Source organism: Triturus cristatus, chromosome 3_2 (assembly GCF_964204655.1).
Source record: "Triturus cristatus chromosome 3_2, aTriCri1.1, whole genome shotgun sequence".
Classification (NCBI taxonomy): Eukaryota; Metazoa; Chordata; class Amphibia; order Caudata; family Salamandridae; genus Triturus; species Triturus cristatus.
The window spans coordinates 40,297,582-40,319,726 of record NC_140584.1 but is presented as its reverse complement, the minus strand read 5'-3'; positions in this window follow the sequence as shown (position 1 = coordinate 40,319,726).

Below are 22,145 nucleotides of genomic sequence, written 5' to 3'. Positions count from 1 at the left end.
AGATCATCCAACAGGTCCTTGATGTAGGTTCAATTTTTGATGGGGGTCCCTGAAGATGAAAGAAAGCCCTCTGTGACAACACTTTTCTGAAATCATGGATGATACCAAACCCATACTGGCTGTCAGTGAATATGGTGGCTCTTATAAGAGCAGTTAAACTGCAGGCTCTAACAAGAGCAATCAGTTCAACCACGAAAAGAGCTTTTAAAACCATGAAGCTTTGACCACATCATTTCTATTGCACACAGCGTATGCTGCTCTGAGATGATTTCCTCTCAAGAATAAGCCATCTACGAATAGCAATAAGGATCAGGCTCAATCAGGGCTTCGTTCTTAATGTAAGGGCAGGGTTTGGTCCCTTGACATCTAAATAATCATGTTCACTTTTATTACAACCTTCATCATCATTTACAGGTAACAATGTTGAAGGATTCAGCACTGTAAGACGTTTTCAAACAATATTGTCAGAAGACAGTATAGTCTGCTTGTATCAGCTCAACCTATTATTGGTCATATATTGTGTCTTTGTTTTTCTTAACAGTAGCTCCACAGAGTGCGGGACCATGACAATAAATGAGTACCCCATCACTATGTTCTCTGTCTTTTCCAGACTAGTACTTACTGTGGCCACTGCTTTAAGGCAACCGGAAAGTCCTGCCACTACAGGGTCAAGTATGGTAGAGAAATAGGCAATAGGCTTTCGGGATGCTCCATGTGTTTGTGTCAAAATCTCTCTCACTGCAAAACATCGTGAATTCTTTTGTACAAACTGCCATTCCTAGTGCTGAGGCGCAGCACAATTTCTCTTTCAACTCTACTACATTGTCACATGGAATCGGATAAGACACATCTCTGTGAGTCATCCTCAGTGGAGAAAAGTTTGGTATCCACTGTCTGCAGTAGCCAACCATTCCCAAGAATGTTCTGATTTCTTTCTGAGTTAGAGGTGGATTGATCTGCAAAATTGCTTCCACTCTCTCTGGTGATAATTTCCTAGCTCCTTTCACAATAATGTGTCCCAGATATTGAACTTCTTTTTGACAATACTGAAGTGTCCCTGGAGACACTTTGTGTCTGTTTTCAACCAGGTGATTCAAGAGTGCAATGGTGTCATGTTTACATGCATCTCGTGTTTCTAATACCACAAGCAGACCATCTATGTATTGCACAAGGGTTGATCTACGGGGCATCTCCATGGTTTCTAAATTTCTTTTCAGGATTTGATTAAAAATGGATGAGCTCTCTTTATACTCTTGTGGGGTATGACACCATGTTAATTCCTTCTACTTGAATATCAAGGAAAATAGAAATTGGTTTTCTTCGTGCAATGACACTGACAAGAAAGTCTGGCACAAGTCAAAAATTGTAAACCATTCTGCAGTATAGGGATTTGAAACAATAAGATAGCTGGATTTGGTACCACAGGAGAATAGGGCACCACTATTCAATTTGCTTTTTGTAAGTCCTGAACTATCCTGTATTTACCGTTTGGTTTCTCCGAACCCATAATTGGAGAGTCACATGGACTTCCAATTAGTTCCTTTAGGATTCCTTTTTGTAACATATCATCTATCACTGGTAGTATTCCTGCAATCGTCTCTGGGGTCAAATGATATGGAGGTGTTCTGGGATATGCAGCATTTGGGGCCATATGTAGGAAGCCAAATACCGGTCGGTAACGGCCGATTTTCGGTAAATATCCCGTTACCGACCGGTATTTAGGCATTTGCTATGTAGGGGGCATATTTCAGGATTCGGTAATTTACCGAATCGGTAAAATTACCGATTCGGTAAATACCGAATCCTGAAATGAGATGTAGGTAACACTCAAATAAGTGATGGGTAGGACTTAGAATTTGGTATTTACCACCAAATATAGGTTGGTGATAAATACCGAATCCTTAGCAAAACGTGACATTTTGCTGATGTCAAAGTGCCATGTGGCAGACATACATGCCCTTAGGGCATGTATGTGCGCCACATGTGCACACATGGACGAATCAGGGGTGCAACAGGGTGTCAATGTGACACCCTGCCACCCATGATACTGCCTCCCCCATTACCGAATCGGTATTTACCGATTCGGTAATGGTAACTGGCTTCCCATTCATTCCTATGGGCCTCCTGGCCCATAGGAATCAATGGGAAGGTATGCATTATTACCGAATCGGTAAATACCGATTCTAAATTACCGACCCTTTCCGAATCGGTAAATTTTACCGATTGATTACCTACATCACATTTACCGATTCATAAATACCGAATCGGTAAAATTCAGTATTTATGAGTCGGTAAATGGGACCCTACCTACATATGGCCCTTGGTTTCATAGTTATTCGGTGCTACACCTTTAACTAGTCCAATCTCTTTCCCTGTAAAATCCAAAATTTCTGCATTCACTGTTTCTGTTTCTTTCACGTCTTCAAGTAATTCATCAATAGGTAGCAAAGGGAATATTCATGTCTCAGCCTTTTGTTTAATTAATTTAAAATCTACATCCTCATCAAGTGTTTGGAACGCCACACCATCCAGCGTAAAATAGATAGTGCAATTTAAGTTGCACAACAAATCCCTCCCCAACAGGTTCACAGGACTTGAATCACAAACCACAAATTGATGTTTTTGTTTAAAATAGTCTATTTTTACTGGAACCTTTTCAGAAATGGATTTTGAATTTGTTTATTAGTTATTCCTACAACTTGGATACTTTTCCCCAAGAGAGGAAAGTTTGGGACTTCCACTGTTCTAACAGTGGATCTGATAGCACCGGTATAAATAAGAAATGATGGGGTGGCCATAGACTTCGGGGTATACATATGGGTCACTCTGGTCTACCTCTAAAACTGCGCCAAATATGCAATCTTCTTTCCCTCTCAGACACTATCATTGTGAATCTTCTGAACGAAAAATCCTCAGATTCATATAACAGGAATTGTTGTAATGCTTTCTGATTTAGATTCTGAAATTGTGGCATGGCATTCTGAAATGGGTTGGTATTTATCTTGGGCATTTGATTGAGATTAAATCTAGGATCCCCCATTTATGCAGGTAGAACGGGCATCACTGTAGCCTGTCCCTGGAACGGCATCTGTATATTGTGGGGGTCCCATATATCACAGATCTTATAAAACTGGAACCAATCCTGTCAAGGCACACGATATGGACATCTCTATATACTAACCTTAACAGGGAGATTTTAAACAATATTTTTAAATTGGAGGGTGTTTTAAGAATTGCATGGCTAAAGTGTGTGCGGACTTTATGCATGATTCAGGCCACCCAGAGTTTTACACTGATCCGAGCACAAAGTCCAGCTGGCCAAGAAAAGTGTTAAAAGTAAAAGGCCTGTCTCTACTTGGATCACTTAGATTAACAGCAGAAATATCGAAGCCTACAGCACTGTATAATCAAACGATCTTAATCACATATAGCATTCAACCATACCTCACTCTTGTCTGTGGCACCTACGACAGATTACTATTGACAAGATTTAGATTTGGGACACTGCACAGAATAATAAGTTTCCCAAAGATGAACGATTACTCAAGAGTTATGCAATTGTCATTCAGAACAAACAGCACTCTATGGGGTTCAATTTTGCAGAATTTATAACGTTCAAAGGCAAAAAATGGATTTCACCTTTGTTGAAAAAGATCGGTCTTAGGCAATGTCGTCCCGCTCTTTTAGCGCTGCAGTTTTTAGTAAATGAATATTTAGTTTGGATTTTATCAATGTTTTAAAAAAGTGTAGTAAAATGTAGAAAATCAATTTTAATGTGACTATTTTATTGACTATTGAGCTAAAACAAGTAAAGAGGCTCCAAATAAGCGACTTTTGATGATAGTATATTGTACTGATTTAATAAACGATGTCCACGAAATTCATGTTTCTTTTTTTGTTGTGATGTTGCATGCTATTTGAATGTGATTTTATGTGCTTTTATGATTCTCCAAATAGAAATCGACTATAGCTACATTTTGATTTCATCTGATTTGATATGGATTGGCTTAAAATTTAAAGAACCACACAGTAGCCAAAGGAGACTATACATGAGTATTATGGGAGATTGTTGCAGGTATTTCAGTAGCACAACGGACGTGAATATCCTGAGGAGAAGGATACGGGGATTTTTGTATCCCAGTTTGTTTTAGGGCTGAGGCCAGAGATCTGTTCACACATAATACAAAGCATGATCTGCTGGTAAAATAAGTCATTCAACGAAATCCTGAGATATGCAAAAAACTGTAACAATGAGTTAGATATGGAGCAGAATAGGATAAAAGAAAAATTAATGTAAGCACCAACCAAGCTGGCTCAGAAATGTTTGCAGAACCCTTCCTTTGTCGGGAACAAGAAAACATGCAGGGAGTTGCCGTGCCGTGACAGACATACATAAATAGGTATAAGATCAATGATTACATTTTGCAAGTCTAGTTCTATATCCATACGTTTACTTTGTCGTTCATACAGTACCCCTAGGTAAAGTACCCAGGTTGATGTGACTCTATAAAAAGGCTCATTCATAAGGTAAGTATATGAACCATAGCTGTCTAGGTAGATAAGACCGCAAAGTAGGCCTCACCATTGATGGCAAACCTCTAGACACTGTTGTCTTGTTTTTTACAAAATACATCATGTTTCTCACCTCTTAATATTAGAGTCAGGACCTCATGAGATCAGTGAGGGCATTCGGGATTTGTGAAATGAAAGAAGGCAAATAAAATAGTGTGAAAAGGTTTTGTTGTATCCCGCTCTTGTTGTCAATAAAGTTTGTTGTTGAGAAACAAAACCGCATTGTTTTGAATACTAAGAAAAACTTAATAGCTGTTATACAGAGTCCAGGGACGATCCTCGCGTACTGGAGGGATTTGCCCTGTACAGTTAGGGGGAGATGACAGTGCACGAAGTTGTCACGTTTTGTTATTATTTAATCAGTTCAGTTCAGTTAGCTTTATTCGGCAATTAAGTCATAAAAGCACATACAAACATTACATATGAATACATATAAATTACCTAAAAAGATAAAATTACAATTAAATTTATAGTGGCCGACGAGCTTGTAGTAAAAATTAGATTTAAAAGACTTTACATGTCAACTTATAATATACAAAAAATAGCTAGGCATAGCTTACACATCCCAATACTCTATTTGTTAACCACAGGTAGATTCTCCATAGAGGATATGCAATTAAGTGTTAAGTCAAAGGAGAGGAATTGGCAATTTGCCTCAGGGCTTTTGTTCTTATACACCAGGCCCACCCTAGGAATTTAGCCACTGCTATACATATTGGGGGAGTAGGATCAGTACACAGGATACGAAGAGCAGTAGCATATCTTCTAGTACCAAAAAACTTGCAGATGGGTTGTATCCATCTTTTACGAGGTGCCACATACATTGGGCAGAAAAATAATACGTGTCCGATATTCTCACATGATTCAGCACATCTGTAACACTTATCATTATTACTGCCTTGCCTCCCCCATCTAGAGGTGAATTCCGCTATGGGTAGTGTACCCACCCGCAGCTGGAAATATAACTTGCGGTCAGTGGTTTTTTCAATGATATCCCAATAATCCTCTCGATGGGGAAGGGCTTTTAGGTCCAGAAAGCGGGCTGTTAAATGGGTAGAAAGGCCTTGGGTGGTTTCCAGTCTATATACCCATTCCCAGTACATGTTTTTCAAATTTTCTTTGGAAGGAAAAGTGGTGTCTGCAGGTTTTTTCCAGAGATCTGTCAGGCCTATACTTCCCAAGAGGGATTTTATCCCTTGTAGCCATGATATTTTTTGTGACCTGTCAGATTCTATGATATCTTTAAAGCCACTCCTATAGTGGATTAATTCATCAGTACACCAGAGTCGACGCCAGTATAATATTGGACGTAGCCTCACCAAATGTTCTAGGGGTTTTTTACCCAAATCCAATAATAGCGGTCGCAGTGGTGTGCTGGAAGGGAGGTTTGTGACTTTGCGCAAAAAAGCATTTTCTAGAGCTTTCAAGCTATTCAAGTTATTAAAGCCCCAGAGCTCAGCCCCATAGAGGCATGAGCCCAGGACCTTAGTGCCATAGATTTCTAAAACTGGAGAAATTGGCTTAGTTAGTGAGGTTTTGAATCTAGCCAACAAGGCCCCTGCTTTTTGTTTATGTTGTAGGCCAGCCCGGTCTAATTGGCAACCCCAACGCATGTCATTTTGCAATGTTATCCCCAGGTATGTAAATGATGTCACTTCCTCCAGGGGCGACTTGTTCATAATTATTTTCCCTCTAAAGGTTTTTGATCCATTAAAAGACATGAACTTTGTCTTCCCCGTGTTTACCTCCAGACCCCTCTCAGCGCAAAATTCCTCGAAACACCCGACAGCCTTCTGCAATCCGCCAGGGGTCTTAGAGATTATCAGCGTGTCATCCGCAAACATGAGGATAGGGACACGCACTCCTGCCAGAATCGGCGCGTTGGTGGGGGTCCGCGAGAGCCAACCGGCCACCCCGTTGACGAAGAGCGAGAACAGGGTCAGCGCCATGACGCAACCCTGCCTCACTCCCCTGCCGACCGGGAAGTCCTCGGTCTCCTCCCCCGGGCCCCCCCAGCGGACCCTGGCAACATTTCCCTCATGCAAGCGGATGATCACGGTGAGGAGTTCAGGTGCGATTCCCAGCTCCATCAGGACCTGCCAGAGCTTGCTTCTTGGGACCAAGTCAAATGCAGCTTTTAAGTCCACAAAGACCGCATAAAGGGCGCCTTTCCCCAAGACCACCGTCTTCCAATATAAGTTGACAAACCGGAAGACTTGGTCGATTGTACTTATCCGGGAACGGAACCCTGCCTGCATTGGGCTAAGGATGTCGTAATCATCCATCCAAGTTTGAATTATGTATAGAAGCATACGGCCTACGATCTTTTGGACCGAATCAATCAAACTGATTGGTCTGTAATTGCTAGGGGTTGATTTGTCTCCTTTTTTAAATACTGGGACAATTTCAGCGCACTTCCATGAGGGCGGAATGTCCGCTCCCTGAGCAATTGCGTTGGCAAGTCGCATAATATAGCTCGACCAGAGGCTTCTGTCATTGGTAAACATGTCTGCGGGGATACCATCCATTCCCGGGGCCTTTCCTCTGACTACTCCATCTAGTGCTCTGTCCACATCCTTAAGCGTAAATATGTCCTTTTTGTAAAATACATAGGGAGAGGTCTCAATAAGAAAGTTTTGGGAGGGCGCGGCATATTGGGGTTTGAAATGGTCTATCCAAGCGTTCTGTGGCACATTGTTTTGAGGACGCTCTGCTATACCACCCCTATCCCATTTGTAGGTATCCCAAAAAACTTTACTGTTCTTACTTTTTGAAGCCTCAAGAAGATCCTTCCAAATTTCATTTTCCCAGGTTACCTTTGCCTCTTAGAGAGTTTTCCCATATTTTGACCTAGCAAATCTTACGAGTGTTGGGTCCTTCTGCTTGAGTGCACTGCCTAATTCATCCCGGGCTTTCCTGCACTTACTATTATACCAACCCGCTTTTCTTTGAGGCATGGAACTCCTGGGAGGGGCGGGTTTGAGGAAATATTTCCGCAGGCCCGCAAAAAGCCTTGCGTGAATTTCCACTATACGTTGATGGAAGTCCTGACCCTCAACCGATAAACCCAGTTCTTCCAATGCAAGGGTGACTTCTTCTTTTATTGCTAATAAAACTTCTGGGTCATCTACAACCCGGTCCCATTTTAGGTGGCGCATGTCGTTAGACCGGCGGTGCTCTGGCTCATATATTATTTGTGGCTTTTCTGTAACGCCAAGTAAGGATGGGTAGAATGATGAGACCAACGGGTGATGATCACTCTCAGTTCTATTTACTACCTCCATATCTATAAAATAGGGCCAGAGTTTGGTATGAATCAATAAATAATCAATTCTGCTTGCCCTACGACCATTGTCAAAGGTATTTGAACCACATTTGTCAGACGGGCTCCTGCCATTAGCTGCTCTCAAATGACTCCCTAGACATAATCCGCTTAGCTGGATTGCTGCCCCAGACCACCTTTTTACTGGGGCTATCTCAAGGGGTGGGATTCCCCAACTTGCATCTTCTTCAGCAGCAAGCTGAGATATGTCGTGATCCAGGGGCTCAAACGAGGCATTGAAGTCGCCTGCTATAATGGGTAGATAGTTAGAGGGCAAGGAGTCAATTGATTCTTCCAGCAGTTGTACTACTGGAGACTCTTTCCCCCCCGGCAGACCTCGTGCGTAAACATTAAAAATTTCGAGGTTTACCCCGTCCTTTGAGGCAATCTTTACAGATAATATATCATCACTAATATTAGAACTTTGGGTGACTTGACATCCTAGGTCTTGTTTAATCCATATAGTTAGCCCGCCAGATGGGCGACCTCTTCCTTTTTTGAAGGCTGGGATATGATAATTGAGAAATCCACTGCATATCAAGGGATCTATCAACCAAGTCTCTTGAAAGAGACACATATCAAATTTTGATATAAAACCCAGCCAATCAGGGTCTACCATCTTTTGACCTAGGCCTGCTATGTTCCAGGACATTATTGACAATTGGCCACTTACTTGTAGTCTACCCTTATGAGGGCTTAAAGTCCCTTGTGATAGGCTTGAGCTTTCCCTTGCTAAAGAAGTCAGGTTGTTGATACTACTAGTTTTCTCATTAGTTAGAGTATCAAACATGACATTACCAGATGTACCAGCTACAGCTATGTCGGTGCTCGGTGGGGATATAGGTCCGGTCCCAGTTGGAGGCCGGTATTTTTCCCCCAGCTGGCGCTGGTCCAGTAATGTTTCATTAGTAATGTTAGTGTCAATATTATCGTCCTTAGTTGGGGTGTAGTGAGCTACCCAATTTTCTACAAGGGTTACATCTGTATTGCATGAGTGTTTCCTAGACCTACAGGAATTTGGTCGTCAATCGCAATCTTCCAGGCCAGAGGACCTGATACCCTCCGTCTGCACGTTAGGATATCTGTTATTTCTAGGCCACGTATCGTTACCACTGTAGCCGAAATCCACTAAATTGGGCCACTGGCAATTGTCATAGAAATAGGACAAAGGCAGGCAGAGGATAGGAGTACAAGGGTTTGAGTTTGGCCAGTGACAAATGTGCTCAACTGCACTTGGGTCTCTAAAGTTAATTATTACGCAATCTCCTGCTATGTTTTTCTTTTTGGGGCCCATCCAATTAACTCGACGCACAAAGAGGATTTCTGTAGAAACATTCAGGGGTAAGGGGCGATTGGAATTTAGCCAGTACACACACTTGTTCTTCAGATCCCTGTAGTCCTCCCTAGAGTCTGGACCCAAGGGTTTAACTCCTGCCAATATTATAACGTAGGGGCTTGACTCAGGGGGGAGGTGAATATTTGGGTGTTTCATTGTCGCTTGAAGACTATGATCTACCCTATCTGCTATTTTTGTTACATGGCTACTGTTAGCTGTCGCTTGTGTAATCCCCCCACTCTCTAGGTTACCTACATGTGAGGTGTGCATAGAGATCCCTGAGACCTTGTCAGGTGGGTTGGTTGTAGCAAGGATTGGGTTAGAAGTGGGTGCAGTATTAGTAGTTGAAACATTTTTATTCGGGGTTTTCACAGTAGATTTTTCACACCCCCGGCTATTGGTAGCATGTTTCTGCCGGGACTGCGTTGATGAACACAACAACTCCAAACAAGTCAATCTGTTTTCAATTCTATCCAGCCTACTATAAATTGGTTGGCATGTTTTGTAAAAGATTGATTCCAGTTTCCCCCAAAAATCTTCGTCCAAATTGTGCAAGTCCTTGGGCGGGATCAAGGGGGGCAACATAGGAGCGCTCTCCTTCCCACTAGCTAAAGATACTCCTTAGGGGACAGGGATATTCTCAGATGTGACCCCTAAGCTAATTCTTCTGGACTTTGCTGTGTGTCCCACGTCCAGCGGTTCTCTCCGCTTTCTCTTAGGTTTCAAGGTTTTCAGGGCTTCTTTGTTATTTAAGGTGGGCGCTTTAGCCTTTGAACTCGTGGCGGACCTAGTCTTTACACTTTCCGACACACCAATGGTTTGTAATGGATTAGTGGAGCCCTTTTTTGGTCTTGTGTTGAGATTAGCTCCATCAGATTCTGGAATGCAAAACATTGGTGAGTCATGGCAAGAGGAATTATTATCAGGGTCGTCCGGCACAAGGCTTACATTGCCGGTATCAGTTCCCGATTCCAAGATACGAACAGGGGAACGTACTTGTGACAGATAGCCCAGCGAGGAGCGTTTATTGGTAAGAGAACCCAGCGACAAACGCTTCTCGGTAACATCAATCTCCTTGTCCAAGATAGAGGAAACTCTTACCAAAAATTGGTCTAATGTACCAACAAGGGACTTCCGGCCTATTACTGGAGCGGTAGACATCGTTCGACGGTGAATATTCAACTCTTTTGCGTACGGTCTCAATTGGGCAGCAAAACTCCAAGCACCAATGCAAGTTATACAAATGTTATACGGCTATGGTGCATAGTGGGCTGGAGCCGCTACATCAGAAGTACCTGAGGACACACAACTTTCAAATATCCAGCAATAACTGACCTTTTGATGGAATTCGAAGGGGGAGGGCCCGGCCCGGCCTTGCTCGGTCTCTAACGGGCTAAAACGGGCCCGCCCTTGGCCCGGCGCCGCCCGCGCGCGTCCCGCGACGCGGAGGGAGCCTCAGTAATTTATGCGCCTCCGGGCGCGCAGCTCGTTGATAGCAGGAAGTGGCACCGGGAACTCTGGGAGCTGTAGTCTCCCCCCACAGCGGCCAGCGGTAGCAGTGGCGGCGGGGGAGACCAGCAGCGTGACCGGCCCAGGGAAAATGCAGCAGACAGTGTCACGGCGTCAGGTAGTGATTTTTCGAACCCCTCTGCATAGACGTATGCGGCTTCATAATGCCCCACTTATTAGGTCAAAAAGGTTCTAAGTGGGTCAGTGAACCATGCATAAAACCAGACTCTTTATGCATAGTTCATAGTTCACATTTTTAAAATCTTGAAAACATTTCATAATGACATGTCAATTTGAAACAACACAATTAAACTGAATGTTATGATTTTGTTCCGTATGCGTCAATTCTCTGTTAAACGAATTGAGTTCCAGGTATCATTTTCACAATTCTTAGCAAGAAATCTAATACAGTATTCCCTTTTAGTGAATCTAATCCCAGTATGGTACTGCAACATAACTAACCAATCACAGTGCGAAAACACACTAACCAACCAATCCCAGCGTGAAACACGACACACAACTCCTCGCAGCAACTCACCCTCCTTTCCAATTGTATTTATACTCACACAGTTATAATTATCGAGGTTTAAAACAGCTTCTTGTTTGCTCTACTAAAGAATTAAAGTTTACCACACATTCAAGAATATTTTCAACAATCACAAGTGAAATTTCGACTAGCGTGAAATCACTCAAATCAATGCAGTTTCCCGTTTGCGCAATTTAGTTCAACTTACACCGATCAATGTTAATCAATCACAATAACTTAGTAACCTTATGTCACTGGTGTAGGTGATGGTACCTCACACACCACACCTCAAATTCTCTGCAAACGAGTTTTCAGTTATTATGTTATCCCAGGATCTTTCGACTACAATGAGTCTGAAATCATCGAACACCTCTTCAACGACTTAGCGACTATTTCTTCTTACCCACTCATTCTATTCAAACATTCAGCCTAAAAAAAGCACAATGACGACCACAACACATTTACCTTATTAATACTCACACCTTTAAACCACAATCGCCTTCGAGTACTGCATTGCTAGATCTTTAAGTTCTGGGCATTGGATTCAGGAATTGGGAATTTCAAATAATATTTCTGGGTAACTTTATAACTCCATTCAGGGTGTTAAACCTATCCTCTGCTAACAGATTTGCAAGCGTGGAAATCTCATAAACATTTTATAAGTAGCGCCTCTTCAAGTTGATGAATATTTGCCACTGTATTAGAATGGAGTGGTACAAAGAGGGTGGTGATTTCCTTTGGTTTTTACTGTATTAGAATGGAGCACGACCTAAACACATCTCTAAAATAATATTGTCTTAAACATTAGATGTTCAGTCAATAATGAGAGGTTTGTTGACATTTTTAAAAGTTTATTTTCTCTTTAAGACATTAGTCTGTGTTTGTGTCTTTTTGTTATTCAGATTAGTCAAATAAATCCCTTTACAGAAAATGTAAGGAAGATTTGGTTAGAACAAGCATACAAAATAACAGCATGTTCCATAAAAAATTAGCCCCTATTCTAATCTAAAGGACCAACCTATTTTAGCAACAACACATAAAAGGTTCCTTTAGAAAAAAAACAAGTAGTTTTAGAGCAAAAGGCTAATAGCTATAAAAAAAGATCAAACTCCCCATAAAGAGTAGTTCTTGAAACTCAGCCGAGTTCCCTAGCAGCTGCAGTAGCAACCGTTTACACAAGGTAAAGGAATTAATCACGGCAGTAGCTATGATTGGCATAAGATAGAAAGTCCCCTCACAAACAGTAAGGAAAACAAAGAAACCACCGTAGGCTGTAGATTATGGTTATTTAGGTTAGCACAACAAAGTGCTAAGGGATGTGGTAGGGTAGGGGTGCATAGAATGCCTTAGCTCTCTATCTAGTACCCCCTTACTATATAGAAAGCACAATATAAAAACAGGTGGTTATGCCATCTATAGCCAATCAGGAAGTATCTTCCGATGGTCCATTGCCTTCTCTGTCGCTTCCCACGGTAAACGTCCATGTCAACATGTAGTTATTTGAATGTGGCTACAATGTATTATAAAAAGATACATCTAAGAAGGTTCTCATGTGAAGCTTTGTAAGCCTATTCTGTTAGCTGCTCAGTGTCTGATTGTGTGACAATGGTCTTCTCTATGAAATGAAACATTAATATGTAGCATATCCTGGTTAGATCAAGAAATTTAAACCTACAACAAGCATTTCTTTCATTAATATACTTGTTCATTATAAGCATAATGCAGAGGAAACGTTCTTAGATATTAAAAGTCATATCGTTTGAGGAAGGGAAATACATATTACAGCAAACAGCACATTTCACGAAATTGTCAAGTTCTAAAGTTCAGTTATAACATTAAATTATTATTAAGGCTCCATGTTTTCCGTTTTTACGGATTTTTATAGATAAATACAGACAGAAAACAATCTGTTTTCTCTCTGCATTTATTTTTAAAAGTGGCTAAATACAGAAAATTGTGCTCCTTTTAAGTGACTCTCCGTGCTGTCTTCGATGAATTATAGGCCAGCAGCTGAGCATGTGGACAGCATGGGATTTTTTTTTAAAAAGGATGACATTTCTGTAAATAATTGGCATATGTCAACATGCATTTATGGTATAATGCTAGTATTTACCAGTGGATGTATTGTTATGTAATACTTGACAGCTCAATTAGCTAAAACATGACAGACATCAAAGTATGAGTGAATGTCTATCAGCTAAATAGATATGGAAATGTACAGTTTTTCAACTTCATTTATACGCCAAACACAACATAAATACGGATAAATATAGATGCAATGGCCATAAAATAAATATGGATAAATGCAGACGGAAATGTTAAAAAACATAAATACCATAAAATCGGGAGCCTTAATTATCATTTTACAAAAAGACATTTGTTTTCTTAAACGGATAGGAAAGAATCAAGAAAATAGCAGCCTAGCAGTGAAAAAACAATAGAATTGGGAGCTTTCTGCAGAAATAAGCAGCATTTTCACTTTTTGCACGTTTAATAAAAACATCACTATTTAATATGCATTTTCTATGATATTGTTACAGCACATTTCTATATTATTTTGAGGTTACAGTTACAGAAAAACGTTCAACTTCCACAGATTCTATATGCTATATCCAGTGTTGTGTTTGCTTTTTTAGCATGCATCACCATTATATGCCATCCGGCCACAATATGCAGGAAAGTACCACTATTACTTTAGAGCCAGCACAATACCAGGGATCAGCATCAATATGCCATACATGGGCACAGCATTCTATGAAATGCCAAACTACGGACCAGCAGAATCAGAGTGGTAGATGCACTTAACGCCAACAGTGACTGTTCGCCATGATCAACCAACCCAGTGCTCCAGCAACCACTGTTTCTTCTGGCTACAGCAACAACTATACACAACGCTCAACCTGCTCCTTGCGCAGACAACGGCCTCCTCACATCCTCCTGCCAATGCAACTGGAACTCTTTGACTTTGAGAAGGGAATTCTGAAGCAGGACTAACCTGGTCCCTGTATTTGACTCACACTCCATTGCGGTCAGCCAGGACTTGGGATTGTCCCCCGTCCAGAGTGACCAGATAACTACAAGTGGCTCTTTGCTTTTTGGCTCTATTTTCACCTAAAACTTTAAAACTGAATTTTTCTTGTACTTGTTATTGGGTTTTTGTTGTTTTTACTGAAATGTACACTATTTTTTCTAAATTGGCTTGGGAGTTTTCTTGTATTATGCTTTCACTTTCTTTTACTGTTTCTGTGCTGCATAAATACTTTACACATCCCAACTACATGAATCCTGACTGCTTTGTAGCAAACTACCAGAGGGTTATACATGGGTTAATTTTGTGACTTTTGTGTTCCACTCTGACAAGGATTGTGTTTGTTATTTGAGTAGAGCTTCCACCTCTTTCAACTTAGACCCCAATTTCTTACAGGCACCATCATGACAGGGATGCTATTTATTATGAAAGCTCACTCGACAGAGAAGAACTATGCTCGTTAAGACTCCTTATACAGGACAAAAGAAAGTGACAGAGATATAATTATCCTTCACTATCCAAAATACAAAATAATAATAAGAGGAAAAGATAACCATTATTTTAATACTGCCCTCACACACTTTGCAGTGTTGCAGTGTCATGCTTCATCATAGGGCCGCATCTGACGCCCAGGTGCAGACCAACACACTGGACGGAGCGCAATCTTTTAGAAATGAAGTTTAGTGGTGAGGGTACAGAAAGAATGACATAACCAACAGAAAAAACAGAAAAATGTAAACAATAACAGGGAAAAGTATTCCCTAAAGAAGGGACCAAAAAGTGCAGACACAAACACTTAAAACTATCTAAGAGGGAACTATCATCATTCTTTATTCATGTCACCCCTTGGTAGGATTAAATATTAGAATTCGGGAGAATTAGGGGAGGTAAGGACCCCTAGAACCCTGCTGCGTATACCAACATGTTTCAGCCAATACTACACGCCCATCTGGGTCGTTCTGGCATTCATCAGGGTGTTGGTCCCGTATTATCTGGTCTATACCCCTAATTGGAGTTTTTACCTTTTATCATCAAGGCAGCCAATGTCGCTGCAATCGTGTACTCTAGGAAATTTCCGAGAGAGAACAAATTTCTGTGAAAAAAAGTAGAACATATGTTTATCGTTCTACTCCCTTCTTTCAAACTCCACAAAAAAGCATTCTTATCACTTCCTCTTAAATATCATACAAGTTGACATATCATGTCTCCCAAACCAGCAGAGGGGTGCACCACCATCTCTTATCTGTGTCACCACCACTTGGAACAGGTACCGAAGGCACACCATACACCCGTGAGGTAGCATAAGGACGCTTTTACAATCTTGGGGGCATATCAACAAGGGCTTTATCTCTGCTTTTTTGGCTTTAAAAGCCAAAAAAGGAGAGATATAACTAGCGCCCTATCAACAACAGGGTGCTAACATGCAAATTTGCATGTTAGCACCCTTTTACTCTACGCTTCCCCTTGCATCTCTAATGAGATGCAAAGGGGGCGTTCCAGAGTAAAATAATAGGAGAAATGTCGCTAAGCGACATTTCTCCTATTATCCAGAATGTCGCTAACCCTGTTAGAGACAAAAAAAGCAGCGCTAACCGCTGTTAACGCTGCTTTTTTACGTCTGGTATTTTTCAGACTTAGCCATGATATCCTATGGAAGGAGGATATCATGGCTAAGTTTGCCTGTCCCTATCAACAAGGTAACGTGAGATTATCGCTGGGTTTCCAGCGATAATCTCACGTTAGCCTGTTAGCGTGAGGATTTTTATCGCTATTGAGATAAGCGTTGCTAATAGCACGCTATCTCAGCGATAAAAATTCACGCTAGCCGGCGATAATTATCCTAGCGCTAAGTGCGCTTAGAGATAATTATCGCCGGTTGTTGTTGATATGCCCCATAGTTCACTCAAGTGTACCAAAACACGAGGTTTTGATTTAGAGAGAAACGCACCTCTCCTCTTTCAGACCAATAATAATTACTAAAAAGTGCAGACCACTTGTATCCAGAAACTTGCAAGGGTTTATCAGCAATTCTCCAAACCCGGGACCATTGTGGGACCGTGGTCTTGTTGTCACACTCTAAAAATCGAAGAGAAAAGGAAGATGCGGAGAAACATGACTCCATTGTACCCAATTATTATTCCTTCGGATTAATTACAAAAGCATTCATCTGACTGTTTTTCATATGTTAAGGCAGAATTATAACGATTTACCAATAATAATCCCAAATCTTTGCCACGAATTAATCGCGCTCGTACAAAGTTCCGTGTGGCACCCAAAGTTAGCTGCCCGATCTCTGATGGTGATCCCAATCTGCAAACTCCGAATGGCATGCAACACATTTGTTGTTTACTTACTACTCCAAAGACTCACGCCACTACAACTCCTCACGCCGGTCCACCGCCGATACTGACGGCAAATCATCGCCTTCTATGTAAAAGGAAAACAGGTGCTGCTTGATGAGAAAAAATTACGACCCACTCCACGCTATTGGACGCGTCCGAAATCTCACGTTGTAGGCTCACTCGCCTCATCCAGCAACAGAGAAGAAGGACACCAAGGAGCACTCGATCGGAAAACGAAAACAGCAGACATCTTAAAGGTGCACATAGTGTCCCTAATGTCATCAGACAAATATGTGAAAGTCATGGCCCTGGGAAATCAATCTATATCCCATCCCTCAAAATGCTGGTAAACTTAACCTCATTTGCAGATTTTATTTGTCACTCCCTATATAAGACTCGTCAGCAGTACCCCAAATCTGTTCTTATATCCATCACACTGAGCCTTTGAAAAAAACCAGAACCCCATATGAATAACTGGGGGACTGTTTACCAGATCGACAATCAAATCTCTTTCCCAACAATTCTTAAATTGCTGCAATCTCTTAGCCTCGCAATGCCATCATAGATCTTTCTTTCTTTTAATGCTGGAATAGATGCTACGACTATGATGCTGTGCACTATACAGAGAGTATCTAAATAACAAATGTATACAAATACATGCTGATTTCCTCTGTATTAATTCATTTCTTGCCTAGCCCATAGTGATGGAACGACGGAATAGAGTCATTTAGACCCACAATGCTACTTTTAAGCCTATCCACCCAACGTTGTTCTCTGCTCAAAAGAAAGCTGGCAATATCAACTGTGTTTGGTGGTATAAATGGTTTGTCTAATACTGTCCACCTCAGATCTTGTTCGTTATGTCTTTTCTCTTGGAAGTGAGCTGTTAATTTAGTGTTTGTTTTCCAACATCTTATTGAACTCATATGTTCCAAGATGCGGATTTTCACCCGAAGGAATAATAATTGGGTACAATGGAGTCATGTTTCTCCGCATCTTCCTTTTCTCTTCGATTTTTAGAGTGTGACAACAAGACCACGGTCCCACAATGGTCCCGGGTTTGGAGAATTGCTGATAAACCCTTGTAAGTTTCTGGATACAAGTGGTCTGCACTTTTTAGTAATTAGTATTGGTCTGAAAGAGGAGAGGTGTGTGTCTCTCTAAATCAAAACCTCGTGTTTTGGTACACTTGAGCGAACTATGATTGTAAAAGCGTCCTTATGCTACCTCACAGGTGTATGGTGTGCCTTCGGTGCCTGTTCCAAGTGGTGGTGACACAGATAAGAGATGGTGGTGCACCCCTCTGCTGGTTTGGGAGACATGATATGTCAACTGGTATGATATTTAAGAGGAAGTGATAAGAATGCACTTTTGTGGAGTTTGAAAGAAGGGAGTAGAACGATAAACATATGTTCTACTTTTTTTCACAGAAATTTGTTCTCTCTCGGAAATTTCCCAGAGTACACGATTGCAGCGACATTGGCTGCCTTGATGATACAAGGTAAAAACTCCAATTAGGGGTATCGACCAGATAATACGGGACCAACACCCTGACGAATGCCAGAACGACCCAGAAGGGCGTGTAGTATTGGCTGAAACATGTTGGCATACGCAGCAGGGATCTAGGGGTCATTACCTCCCCTAATTTTCCCGAATTCTGATTTTTAATCCTACCAAGGGGTGACATGAATAAAGAATGATGATAGTTCCCTCTTAGGTAGTTTTAAGTGTGTCTGCACTTTTTGGTCCCTTCTTTAGGGAATACTTTTCCCTGTTATTGTTTAAATTTTTCCATTTTTTCTGTTGGTTATGTCATTCTTTCTGTACCCTCACCACTAAACTTCATTTCTAAAAAATTACGCTCCGTCCAGTGTGTTGGTCTGCACCTGGGCGTCAGATGCGGCCCTATGATGAAGCATGACACTGCAAAGTGTGTGAGGGCAGTATTAAAATAAGGGTTATCTTTTCCTCTTATTATTATTTTGTATTTTGGATAGTGAAGGATAATTTGTCCTGTATAAGGAGTCTTAATGAGGGTAGTTCTTCTCTGTCGAGTGAGCTTTCATGTATGATAGGGGATTCAGAGAAGGCTTTCCTTTCCCTAGTCTCTTCTTTGTGATATTGTATGCTATTTCTTATGCCATGATTTTTCAACTTCATGCTAAAGCCATTATAATCCCAGGGGTGAGCATCTGTATGCCATGAATGCCCACAATATGCCAAAACTCATTGCTAATGTATCAGGGCAAACATTATCCTAGTGGTGGGCACCACCATGGCAGGGATTCCCAGGTATGCCACAAAGTTCCCTCATCATTCCAGGGCCAATGTTTTACCATGCTGGGGAGTAGCCACATCACCCTCACACAAGTGCACACATTCATGCACACACAAACACCAGAAATCTAGATTGCTTAGGTCCTTAACACTCACCTGAGCACATCTGTCAGTGATGTAAAGGTCACAATTCCAATTGCTGGCAAGGCTGACTCAGCCTTTCAACTCTAATGGTCAGTAAATTGAGTACCATTAAATTGAGCAAGTGTAACCTCTATTATTTGCAGCACTTAGTACTCACAGAAGAGTCCATATATAAAGTGCTGTATAAACAATTTTATCATTCAAGACATTTATTTTTATTCTTATCTGCATACTGCTATTGCTGCTTATAGGCCACAGCTGCTTGCATCCTTTAGCCAGGAGCGCCCTATTCTGTTGCTCCAAGCGCTGAACCCTTAACCCACCTCCCATCACATGGCAGGCAATGTATCACACATACAGCCCTATTAAAGTTGGTCTGTAATTGGAGGTTGATATACCGGCGCATGAGATACTGATTCTGGCCAGAGTCTCAACCCATTTCTCCAGACATTACAATGGGGCCAGAAATAGGGGAAAACATGGGAGATTTTGATGTACCCGGTCCTATTCTGCATGCTTTCCCTGATTTGTGGCCGGTTTCGTGCATATTTTCCTCCAACTTTCAGCAGAGCCAAAATGTCCATAGAAATGTATTAGGTTTTTCCAGATTAGATATTCCAATATTAGGTAAAACATGTATCTGGTCAAGGAGGTATCACCCAGAGGATAGGTAGTGCTATCCCCTCTGCATATCATTCTAAACAACTAGGAATTGGACTGTTAGACCTTGCATCCTTGATGTGATTTCCCCTAACTTTGCCTGATTTGCTGACTTCATTTTTGTCGTACTAAGGACTCTGCACACTTTACCTCTGCTTACCAGTGCTATGGTGCTTTTTCTTTTTCTCTAAACATGGTAACATTGGCTTATACCCAATTGGCCTATTTAATTTACTTGTAAGTCCCTAGTAGAGTGGCACAACCTGTGCCCAGGGCCTGTAAATTAAAGTCTACTAGTGGGCCGGCAGCACTGAATGTGCCAGCAACACAAGTAGTCCTTTCAACAAGTCCCAGGGCTGCCATTGTAGACCCTGTGTGTGCAGTTTTAAACTGCCATGTTGATCTGGCAATTTACACCTATTGTCTACCACCCTAGTTCACCCAAAGGTGCTCTAGTAACAAAGCGCACTACTGGGTGAGCCCGTATGCTACAATGTGTTAAATACTTTTTGCAGTTACAATAAACAATCCACACCACATTTCTGATGGTTTCAAAACAGTTCATTAGCACGTAAAGAAATTGTTACACACTACACAGTGCATTATTGTCCAAACAATGTTACATCACATTAATTTTGGATCCGAATGCGTTCTCAACAGATAACACTGTTAAAGATTATGACTTGTGCGTAAATCCCAATGCATTTTCGGTGATTCCACCCTTTTTCATGGGAGGTTGTAAATCAAGCTGTGCTAACAGAATCAATAAACACAACTCAAAGCTCTGTGTGTCCTCATAAAAAGAGGAACGCTAAAACCGTGGATGAGCCTGTGACACTCAGATGACCACACCACGTCATGTACCAAGCTCGAGTTCTTTTGCCTTGAGCGTCCACTCTCTAGTGTTCAATGCAACCAACAAGTGCAGTGTTCTGCTATGTAGCAGAGCTACAAGTTTTAAGTTCTGTTTATTGATCCAGTTAAGAGGGCTTGGTTTACAACCGCCCCTGAAGGATGGAATCAACTGAAATGCATTGGGATCTACACACAAGTCATGATCTATAACAATGTTATGTGTTGAGAATGTATTAAAATCCAAAATTAATGTGATATAACATTATTTGGACAATAATGCACTGTGTAGTGCATTACAATGTGTTTATGTGATAATGAACTGTGATTAGTAGGTATACAGGTATCACTTCAGAGTGCAGGATAATTCCCTAATTAGAAAAATTACACCTGTTGCCAGGTCTACATCTTCCTTTTAATACATGTAAGTCACCCCATCTCTAGTGTAGGCCCTAGACAGCCCAGAGGTCGGGGTGCAATGTATTTAAAAAGTTGGGCGTGTACCTTTAAGTTTTACATGCCCTGGTTGTGAAAAACTCTTAAATTGGTTTTTACTACTGTAAGGTCTACCTCTATCATAGGATAACATTGGAATTACCTTTATTGCATTTTATTAGTGTAATTTCCAAAAAAGAACCGGTGACTCCTTCATGTTTGGTATCACTGGAATCACAATTTAAAACTCTAACTTATGGTGAACTCGGATTTTAAGCTACAAGTCTGAAAATGCCACTTTTAGAAAGTTGGCATTTTCTTGTCTTAGCCATTTGGTGCCTGCAGCATGTCTCTGGGTCACATGACTGGGGACCCACTTTCACCTATTAATTGATGCTGTTTGTCTTACTGGATCAGGGGACCACCATTACCAGCTCTCTTACCTCCTTTGCGGCGTGTAGCCGCCATCATCATTGTGTAGCGCCAGGAGGCACTACAAAAGCGTCTGCGGGCTCTCGCAGTGCGGGACCCACTTTCACCTATTAACTGCTGCTGTTTGTCTTCCCGGATCAAGGGACCACCATTACCAGCTTTCTTTGCTCCTTTGCATCGCGTAGCCGCCATCATCATCGTGTAGCGCCAGGAGGTGCTACAACAGCGGCCGTGGGCTCCCGCGGTGTGGGACCCGCTTTCACCTGTTAACTGCTGCTGTTTGTCTTCCCGGATATGGGGACCACCATTACCAGCTCTCTTTGCTCCTTTGCGGCACGTAGCCGCCACGTCATCGTGTAGCGCCAGAAGGTGCTACAAAAGCGGCCGCAGGCTCCCGCAGAGCGGGACCCGCTTTCACCTATTAACTGCTGCTGTTTGTCTTCCAGGATCAGGGCACCACCATTACCAGCTCTCTTTGCTCCTTTGCGGCGCGTAGCCGCCATTGTCATCTTGTAGCGCCAGCAGGCACTACAAAAGCGGGCGCGGCCCGTCAGCGCCCGTCTGCGGCAGGACAAGGCTGGGCTGGGCCACCCCCCTTGGCTCCAGAATCTGTAAATCATCGGTAAGGAGACTTATTATATGCTAACAGCTTTTTGTGTATTCGATAAACATTAGCAGTAACATGGGGAAAACGAAACTAGCACCCACTG